Genomic DNA, 8,947 nt, shown 5'->3' with positions numbered 1-8,947 from the left:
CTGCACTCGGTTTGCGACCTTGTCCTGAGGAGGAGTCTTTGAACGTGCTCAAGATGATCCACAGTCCCACTGGGAGCATGAAACTGTCTGACAGTAACAGCTTTCCCGGCTTCCCTGACTGAGGCAGCTTCATGCCTCTCTTCACATCCGGCTGCTTGGCTGGGAAGTAAGCTGCCCAAGATATGCCTCATATTATAGCAAGAAGGTGAGCTGGTCCTTCACTTATCGCCCTCTGCTCTAATTATTAGGTATTATTATTATTATACACTTATATGCTCTGCACAGATGTTAATTAAGCTCTTTCATTGGGATGGAGACAAGAAGGGAACCCACTAGCAAATTCCTGACATGGGATTCCTTAGGTGGGACTCTCCTCTGCACTTTCTCCCTGAAAATGGTGGAAGCCCGCCTACTGTGGCCTTGCCCAAAATGAGAAAGAAAAATTAACAAATTAAAAGTTGTTTTGGTGCCCTTTAAGGGACTATTCACTATGCTGACATCTGTGTTTTACTGTGTTCTTGATGGCCGGCTCCAAGCCAGTTTCAATGCATTATGAGTGGGGCCCTACCAAATTCACGGCCACGAAAAACGCGTCATGGACTGTGAAATCTGGTCTTCCCCTGTGAAATTTGGTCTTTTGTGTGGTTTAACCCTATGCTATACAGATTTCAAAGGGGAGACCAGTGTTTCTCAAACTGGGGGTCCTGCCCCAAAAGGGAGTTGCAGGGAAGTCCCAAGGTTATTTTAGGGGGCGATCGCGGTATTACCACCTTTACTTCTGCGCTGCCTTCAGAGCTGGAGTGCGGCAGCTGCTGGCCAGGCACAGAGCTCGGAAGGCAGAGCCCTGCCAGCAGCAGCACAGAAGTAAGGGTGGCAATGCCACAACCCCCCCCCAAACACCTTGCAACCCCCCCACAGCTCCTTTTTGGGTCAGGACCCCTACCCCACAACACCGTGACAGTTCAGATTTAAATAGCTGAAATCATTACATTTAATGATGTTTAAACTCCTATGACCGTGAAATTGAACAAAATGGACTGTGAATTTGGTAGGGCCCTAATTATGCGAGGTTCTGTTACCTTGCTCAGAAAGTTGCAAGGGCTCGGCTCGTACATCTAATTTCCCCACTAACTGGGTTAGTAAAGCAGCTCTTGTTTTAGCATTCATGTCATTAACACCCCACTGGCCCATTTCATCTCTGCCATAACTCCACTGGCATCCGTGAAGTAGATGCTGGGGATGACTCTGGCTCTAAGTTTTAACACACAGCTGCAGAGTATCTTCTGAGATCTCAGAAGGCTCTTCCTACTCGCGGTTGTTAATTTCCACTGCCACCATCAAAAGGCAGTGTTGGGGGGGGAGTTAGATATTCATCTGCACGCCACATTGTGCCAACTTCCCCCAGCAAACGAAAATCCCTCCCTGTTCTCCCCCCCCCCCGCCCCCGCTGTAAGCTGAGCCTGAGCGATCTTGTCAGGGCCATGAACCATGCAGGAACTTTTCTGAGGCTTTTTTACTTCCAAGGCTTTTTGCAGCAGAAATTGCAAAATTTGGATCCCCTTCCCCATGTGTGCTGTTTGCAGCAAGAGGTGGTGGAAGAGTCTTTATAGAGCCCATGGCTGGGGTAGGTTAGTGTTAGGACATAGGACTCAGACACCTGGGTTCTGTTACTGGCTTTGCTAACCTGGGGTTGGGGCAGTCCTTATGAGCATGCGCACACATATGACTTTACTCACGTGAGTAGTTCCTGTAAGTATTTTCAGGATTGGGCCCTATTTTAATCACACGGCGCTGTGCCTCAGTTTCCCCATCTGTAAAACGGGGGTAATAATACTTCTCTCCCTCAGATGGGTGGCATGTGGCTTAATCCACAAATGTACCTAAATCATGTTGAGAGCCAGGCATGAAGGTTCAGGTATAAATGCAAGGTGTGTGTGGTACTACATGGACTGTGACAAAAGGTACTTAAAGGATGGGGTCTGGGACACTGAATGCCTGGGGAAAATCTACCAACCCTTCTGCCAGTCTGTGAGAGTGCTCTTGTCTTAAATGCCAGCCACGAAAGCCAATGGCATTTGTCCTAAGGAGGAACGAGACTGGAGATTCCCAACATGACAGCTCTCAGTTTCTGGGTACCGCTGTAATTTCTATTATCTTTACAGTAACAATCTTCGGCACTTATACAGCACCTGGTATTATCCTCAGTGTACAGATGGGGAAATCAAGGTACACTATACTGATGGGGAAATCAAGGTAACACATGCTCAAGGTCTGAGGTTTCTTAACTCCCCCTTCCCTGCACCCTAATCACTTGACATCCCGATATGCACAGAGGGTCATGGGCCTCACCTTCCGACCTACCTTCTGACTCCCTTCTAATTAACCCCATCTGAGGGTGACTCTCTCTTTTCAGTACTTGACACTTGGTGAGAAGGAGGACTTTTTTTTCGTCCCCGGAAAATAATCTCAGTTTTGGATGCCAACAGCTGAGCTTGATTTAGCCCTTGCGTGCATTTGCACTAGCAATAATAATCATTGATACCAGCACAGTGCTGGCTTGGTTCCACCTTCTTCTGTTCAGAGTTTCACTGCACTCTTTTCCCACCCCCGCCTCGGGTCAGCTCATGAAGATCTGCTTGCAAGTAATCTGCTCCTGGAGGGCATGATCCTGCAAAACCCTCCCTGCTGTCCTACTCCAACTGAAGTCAATGAGGCCCTTGGACTTTGAACTCTGGAAGAGTGGGCTTGATTCTCCACTGCTGAGCACCTGGCCTATTGACAGCTGGGCAAGGCGGCTGTGAAGCGTTACCCTTCTGATGTGGTGGTATCAGTGGGCACTCCCTTTCCATAGGGTTGTATGAGGCCACAAGCTACCTGATAGAGAACAATCCAGACCATTGTCTTATACGCTTGCAAAGCACTCTGCACACACAGGCCCTCCTCCTGCAAATTCTTATCCATGTGCTTAACTTCCCTCCTTGGGTGCCAGAGAAATACTTGGGACATTATGGCCAGGGGTTGTTTCTCTTTTATTCCTGATATAGAAATTGCCCTTTCATATCTTGCTTATTTAATCCAGATTCCTGGGAGCATATCCCCTGATTGCTAGGCCTACGTAACGGGTGTGTATGTACCAGGGAGTCGACTTCTGCTGAGGTGGGACCATAGGTGCTGGAACTGGGGGTGCTGTTGCACCCCCTGGCTTGAAGTGGTTTTCATTAAATACAGGGTTTACAGTTTGGTTCAGTGGCTCTCAGCACCCCTGCTATAAAAATTATTTCCGCCCCCCTGGGAGGGACATCCTTAGAATTAACCAGGGTCGGGCACAGCCCCTCTGGGTCTAGCCTCACTGAGGGAAAAACTATGGGGAGCCAGGGTCTGTTTGCAGGTTTCAGAGTAACAGCCCTGTTAGTCTGTATTCGCAAAAAGAAAAGAAGGACTTGTGGCACCTTAGAGACTAACCAATTTATTTGAGCATGAGCTTTCCTGAGCTACAGCTCACTTCATCCGATGCATCAAAAGCTTATGCTCAAATAAATTGGTCTGTTTGCACACACACAAGACACACCCCCATTGTAAATTAAACCCCGAGTCTGGGAGGACCAGCGTCCCCTTTGCTCCGGGTGAGGGCTGGACTATCCCCTTGATCCAAGGGGGCCTGGGCAGAGCCACCCTCTGCCAGCCAGCACCAGTCCCCTGCGCCCTCGGGCGCCCAGGCAGCGGGTGCCTTGCACCTCTGCCCCCACGTTTGCAAGAAGAGGGCCCCGAGCGCTGGCCACTTCCCACCTTTGGCCGTTTCCAAGCGCGCTGCTCCGGGGCGCACCTGCCTCCTGCGCCCTGGGCGCGTCGCAGGGTGCCCGCGCTCGCCTCTCCAAGCCCCCCGGTCTCCACCCAGGCGCCCGGGGTGGAGCGGCGGGGGGGGGGGGGGACGAGCCCACTGTCTCCGAGCGGAGGCTCCTTGCAGTATTAAAATAATAACGCGAGAGTTGCAAGTTGCTTCCCTCTTCCCCGACCGTAAAACTGTCAAAGGTAGCCGGGAAGGGGGGCGCGGGGGATCGCGCATGAGCCAGCGCCGCCTCGCCCGCTCCAAGCACGCGTGTGTGTGTGCGTGCGGGGCCCTGGAGAGCTCGCCACAAACACCGAGGTAAGGAGGCCCCCCCCGGCCCCCCTCCTCCGCCCTCCCCCGGCCCTTTTCCACCCTTGGCCCTGCTTTTACTCCGCCCGGTCGCCCCCTCCCCGGGCCCGATCGCCCCCTCCCGAGGATTTTGCTGCTTCCTTTCGCGGCGCGCCTGGGATGCCTCCCCCCCCACTTCTCTCTCCCTCTCCCTCTCTCCTCCTTCTACATAAAAAAGTCGCCATTTTGCTTCACTGCCTTTTCCTCCTCCCCTTAATTATTTTTCCCATGCACAAGAAATAAAAATAGTTTTTCGCCCCCTCCCTTTTGCCAAAAACAAACAAAAAAAAACAACAACCCCACCCCACCCCACCTCCCTTTTTTAATGGAGGGTAGACAATACGCCCAGGGGGCGGAGGAGGCGATCTGGAGGGGCTGGGGGGGGGACTGGGAGTTGCAAGGGGGTATTTATTTCTTTATTTATTTGCAGCGTTGGCACTTTAAGGAAGGGGTTTTGGAAGTTGCTCCTCTGCGTCTGTCTGCAGCCTCCCCCAACGGGGCTGCGCTCTCCTTGCCCCAGGCGGTGACAGGTGACATTCACATGGGGCTGCCCACACCTTTGCCTGGGGGAGGGGCCTGCGGCCAGCTAAGCTTCGAAGAATGGGGGGAGTACAGGCAGGTGAGCTCAGCTCACACCTGGGCAGGTCACGTGGCAGCCAGGTGGGCAATGGGAGGGACAGGGCAAGGACACTAAGGGCAGGTGGGCACAGCCGGGGAAAGGCAGGCAAAGGTCATGTGAGCCATGTGGCCGCTAGATGGCAGAGCCCAGGGGGATGACAGCCAGGTGGGCACTGGGAGGAGTAGGTCATGCAAAGGGCAAAGCATGCAGGCAGGTAATGACATGAACAGACAGGGACATGACAGCTAGCTGGGCTCCCATAAGGATGGAGCAGATCAGAGACCGTACATCCAGGTGGGCACTCCCATGGGCCAGACCAGGGATGTTATATTCACGTGGACATTGACATGGGCTGGGCAAGGCAGGGGCGGAGCACTCCCAGCAGGGACATGGCAGCTGGTTGGATGTTTTCATAGGACGGGCTAGGTCAGAGACATTACAGCTAAATTGTCTCTTCTATAAAGCCAGCCCAAAGACGTTCTCTCCAGGTTGTCGTGGGCAGGCTAGGTCAGATCTGGGATGTTACAGCTGCGTGAGCACTCACAGAGGCTGGGGCATAGACTTCTATGCCAGGTGGGCAGTTGGCTAGGGAGGCCAGACAGGGCTGTGAATCCCATAAATCAGTTTAGGTTAATTCTGTTTAATGTCTTTTAGGTTTCATGCTTTGCCATCAGCTTTGGTGCCAGGGGGCAGGAAGCAAATATGTTTGAAACAGAAACTTTAAACCTTCAGAAGCTTTTTGTGTGCGTGCTTGTGCACACATACTCATTGTGATGAACGATGGGCACATTTATACCCATTTTAACCTGGTTTTAGGTCTGTCCTTTCAAACTGCAGTACCGAATGGTACAAATGTAAAAACTACCAGCCCTTAATTCCAGTGCAGCTTTTGTGTGGCTGTGTTTTTCCTCCACTGCTCGAGAAAGAAGGGAATTAGTCTGTTAAGTGCCGTGTGCCTATAGAAAGCGTAGGGATGTCTGTGTAATACACAGAACGTTTCTGTAAGAAAGTTACCAAATAGCGGATCAGCACGTGATTTGGAGAGAGACTAACAGAAATTGCTGTGGAACTAGGGAACTGCTCAGTTCATTCATCAGAGTGTTGCCCTGGTTCCCGTCTAAAGTCAGAAGAAACGATAATCAATACTGAGTGAAAGTGAATTGTCAGAAACTCACAAGAACAACAAACATCAGTTTCGCCCATTGGTTTCAGCTAGCTATTGTTTCTGACTCTCTCCTCGTGCCTTTAGCTTCTATGTTCTCCAGGGCAGGGATCTGTGACCTTTTCAGCACTGTCCTACCCCTGAGCAACGCCATGAACATTTGCAGCAGTTTATAAATTATTAATAATAAGTAAAGCAAGTGGATATCAGCCTGCTGCACATCAGGCATCTTCTTTGTACCATGGTTAGCACTTTACCTGAGAAGGTTACGCTGGTATGTCAGGGGAGAGGATTTATTAAAGACCTACAGGCCATTAGCATGTGGACTTACTGGGGACTGTTAGATCGTGGCAGTTAGTAGTTAGTGGGGATCAAGCCAGGAAATGCTGGGTTAGATAGTAAGGGCCAAATTCAGGTAGCAGTGGACGTAGCTTGACCCAGCGTATTTAGTGATGAGCAGAAACTGATGGGTTTTTAGGCACGACGCTCTTTTCCCTCTTATAGTTAGTGTCAAATAAATTCAAATAGCCATAGATTTCCAGGGAGCAACATGCCAACTTCCTAATTGCTACCTTAAAATGCCAATATCTATGTGTCAACACTGGTCCCCCTGGACGCAGTGACCTCTACGTCCCCCTACACCAGATCATTTCACAAGACAGAGAAAAAATTGCCTGAAAAAGTTAAGTAACTGTGGGAACAGATTTACCTGTGTAAAACACGACAGACTTTAATAGGGCTTGTGCCAGCTTATGCCAGGGCTGAATATGTCCTGCATTAGAGTGAGAGATGCTCTCCAAGCCCCACTTCATGCTGTTGAGAGGGGCTATGGAAGCAATTCATGCTAGCCAGATACTTTTGCATGAAAGCAAGTTTGAAAAATATATGTAGATTTTGTCACCTTGTACGATTAGATTTTTCAGAGCCCTCTTGTCAATAGTATCTCCCTCATTTGCTTTCTCCTCACTCCCATCCTTGGTCTCTGCATTATCTGAACTCCCCATCCTGCTGAGCTTTTTGAATCTTTGCTCCCCTCTTGTTCCACCTCATCTGGCCATTTATGTTGGTGAGCGATGGTTCGGTTTTGGAGTAAAGTGCGTTGCTTTCTCCAGGGTAGAATATGCTGCTTTAAAAGCCTTGCTGGCAACTCCTGGCCCAAGCTGCTCAGGAGAGAGCTGGAAACTTGAACTCGGATTCCCTGTGTAGCAGTCCCCTGTGATATCTCTAAATCACAAAGCTGGTCCATCTCTTCTACGCTGCAGGGAGTCCGCGGGATCCATTTCTTTGCTCCAACGTCATAAACATAACTCCTAGCGCTGCTATATTTAAGATGTCGATTTTCTCCCCTTCCCCCCTCCCCCATTGTGAATCACAACAGGGTTTCAGCCAAAAGTTAAGGAAAGGATGGAAAGAGGTTGGAAGTAATTGATCACCTGGTTCCAGCATGTGTCATAAAAGAGCGAGAAGTTTGGTTAAAATATGATGGGTTGATTTCTGCTCTGTTACCCTGGTGCGACTCCACTAAATCCATCAAGTTGTACCAGATTTGGCCCCCACGAATATACAATAAATTGATTGTTATTATTGTAGGCTAAATTAAAAGGAGGAGGAAAGGTTTCAGAAAGCCATTAGGTGAAACATAAAATATGCTGGAGAGTTTCTAAGATCCCCCCCAACCCCTAAGCAAGAAAAGTTTGTTTTAAGAGAGCGTGTACATTAAATGGAGGGAACAAAGTTTCCCTGGTTTGGTGTACGGGTTAATTTTTTGTTTAAAACCTGTGATTTAATTATTGGAAGTGAAGTTTTTCGTGGCATCAATACCCAAACTTCCCCAGGCTCTCATAGTTTCCTTGATATTATTATAATTTTCAAAGGTGCCAAGGACCCACAATTCCTATTGAAGTCAATGGGAGTTTTCAGGTGCTCTTCATCTAAGACCCCCCCAATTGCCTGGGGGTTGCCCTTGTGTGTTCGTAGCTGCTTCATGTGTCTGGGGGTGAAGCGCCCACTCTGGCATTCACACCTCACATCTGCAGCCTGACAGGAGACCAGGTGGTTGCAACCTTGGTCCATCGGAGGCTGATGCCTAGAGAATCTTTCATGGGTCCTCCATTCCTTGGGTGAGTTTCACTATATGTGCATGATGGGGCAAAGGGTAGAACCAAGGGAGTTCCTGAGTCCTGGACATAGGCTCAGCCCAAATTTTCTTTACCCCTCTCTTGCGTCTGTGTCCTTACATAGCATGCGTCATTCGAGGCAACAAAGTTCACACAGTGAGAGAACAGAGAAAAGAACCCAGGAGTCCTGACTCCCAGTCTCCCAATCTAACCACCAGATCACGCTGTCTGCTTTGTAATGGTTTCAAAGGAAATGTTGCTGTCTATCAAGTAAATAATAGACTCTTCATTAAAAATTGTCTAAGTATGTACTCGATTTATGCGACAAACACAGGTATTGCATGTCTCATTAAAATACTATAAATATGCAATACTGTGGTATACCTGAGCTATCCTAGTCTGGTAAGGAATGTGCAGTTTTATGGTTTATTGTGTTAGCAGGCTGAGCATAGCCATGTCAGGTTGTCTTCTGCTGGATCTTTGTCGGTACAGTTATTAATAGTAGTATTTAGTCTTGCACCTCTGCCCCCACGTTCGCAAGAAGAGGACTCTGAGCGCTGGCCACTTAGTCGTGATCCGGGACCCCATTGTGTTAGGGGTTGTTCAAATAGAACATACTATTCTGTGTATGTGTAGCCAAATCAATTCAATCACAAAGCAGTTATATATAGACGATGTTCTGGGTTTGATCTGAACCTGCACTGGGTGAATATCTCCACATTCTCTCTTCGTATTTCAAATTTTCTTCCTTTTGGTGTTTGCGTTTCTGCGCATGAATTTACTGGAAGGAATTTTCAAGGGAATAGCAGATATTAGAAAATATTTGTGGAATGGGAACTTTTAAATTATTAACATGAGCATTTGCTCTAGAAATG

General features: G+C 48.9%; 1 protein-coding gene across 3 annotated transcripts in view; it reads left to right on the top strand.

Annotated features, from left to right (window-relative positions):
• Positions 1-3,945: 3,945 nt before the first annotated feature.
• The window catches only part of ZNF512B (zinc finger protein 512B), a 65,241-nt gene continuing 60,239 nt past the window's right edge, over positions 3,946-8,947 (top strand). For all 3 annotated transcript variants that reach the window (XM_073308968.1, XM_073308967.1, XM_073308969.2), the window contains exon 1: positions 3,946-4,144. The gene's annotated coding sequence lies outside the window, so the exon portion shown is untranslated. The remainder of the gene's footprint in view (positions 4,145-8,947) is intronic.

This window comes from Lepidochelys kempii, chromosome 13 (assembly GCF_965140285.1).
Source record: "Lepidochelys kempii isolate rLepKem1 chromosome 13, rLepKem1.hap1, whole genome shotgun sequence".
NCBI lineage: Eukaryota > Metazoa > Chordata > Testudines > Cheloniidae > Lepidochelys > Lepidochelys kempii.
This window is presented reverse-complemented; position numbering and strand designations above follow the sequence as displayed.